Raw genomic sequence first — 1,823 nt, forward strand, 5'->3', positions numbered from 1 at the left:
CACACACACACACACACACACACACACACACACACACACACAAACGAACACACACACACATAATATATATTATTTGTCTTTCTCTCTATATGTTGTGTCATACACAGCCGTGGTTAGGTTAGCCCCGACGATCAGAGTCGAAAGTAACACATTTTCTGAAGTCTAACTGTTGAAGGAAACGGAACACATCTAAAACTATTCTGGGGCACTAGATATAATACACTCTCTTCGAGAACTGTTTTCCTCGTTTACTGAAAATAAATTCTATACACAATCCATGTCTAGTTTGTGAGTGTACTAATCCCTGAAAAAAAAATCAAACTTTAAAGGCCTAGTCAGGTTAAGAAACCTGGAAGATGCCCTTTGTCGTGGGATGTCGAAAGACAAAGTTTCACATTAATTTATTATTTTTGCATCACCCATGCGCGGACAAGGAGCTCACATCCGTTACCATCATTAGAGGATTCAGCTGATAAGTTGGTGGTGTGGAACTCATAAACGTATACATAATCTACCTGGCATAGTTATATGATATTAACTTTTTTTTCCTTTTCTTTTCTTTTTTTCTGTTCTGTTCTGTTCTGTTCTGGGTTTTTTCTTTTGTTTTCTTTTCTCAAACCGTCATGCCGGGCACAGTTGAAGGTATACTGACAACATCAAAGCCAGACAGAGGAACATAGAGGAAACATCTTGTCATTTTCTACCCTCAACACCCCCGGACGACGCAGCTCACGGAATGGAAGATGATGACGATGATGATGATTCTATTAAATCAAACCTGTTTTCTTCTCGTTTAGCCCAAAATAAATTCCTTTCAAACCCAACAGGGAACGGCCCTCCAGCGGAAGGACCTACCGGTCTATTAAAGATCGCTAAATCCTTATCGTATTTAGACTGAAAGAAAACAAACAAGCAAAAACAAAAACAGAACATTGTTAAGTGATGGAGATATGACGGGGAAAGGGGGGGGTGTCTCTCCTGGCCTGGGGTAGAGATTAAAGTGTTCACCTCTCATTAAAAGGTCCCGAGTCTGAATCTGGGTTGCGACAGAAGCATTTTCTTCTCTAAAATTGTCTCCTTTCACCTCATTTCCTTATTCTCTCTTGCAATGCACTGTCGTCTCCTTTCGTCTCCAGTTTTTGCCCCCACCCCGTCACCTCCTTTGCCCCCTCCTCTGGGCTTCTGACTCTTTCTGCAGCCTTTCTACTGCTACTCCTTGGCTCCTTCTTACTGCTGTCTTTCAGCCACACCCCTGATATTCTGGTAGGAAATTTCTACACCTAGCCTTCTCGGAAAAGGGCGAAAAATCTCGGAGGTCCCGTGTGCAAGTTGCCCACGTTAAAGATTAAAGATCTCTTGGTGGTCTAAAATGATAAGAATATGCCTCGGCCGTCAACCGGAGAAAATTCAAAATATCATCCCAACTGAAAATGTTTAGTTTGTCCCTCGCGCTCATATGACCTTATGCAGTTGCGAACTTACAAAAACAAAACGACAATTTTTAAAAGGAGATATGGGGGTGGTCTGAAGGGGAGGGGGGCGGGGTGGGCAATATAGCAAACACAGTCTGAGCTAGAAAATGTCGAACAATGTTGTTGGCCCCTGACATGAAGGTAGCCACAAATAATGCAAATGTCATGAAATAATTGCAGTCTATCGGAGCGTGCACTTTTGATGCTGTGATTCAATACCGGAGACATTCACAGATCCAGGCACACCCCTGAACACACCCCCGCATATAAACACGCACATGCACATTCATGAACACACAAACAAAGTGTGAGTGTGTGTGTGTGTGTGTGTGTGTGTGTGTGTGTGAGAGA

This window comes from Aplysia californica, unplaced genomic scaffold (assembly GCF_000002075.1).
Source record: "Aplysia californica isolate F4 #8 unplaced genomic scaffold, AplCal3.0 scaffold00039, whole genome shotgun sequence".
NCBI classification, from domain to species: domain Eukaryota; kingdom Metazoa; phylum Mollusca; class Gastropoda; order Aplysiida; family Aplysiidae; genus Aplysia; species Aplysia californica.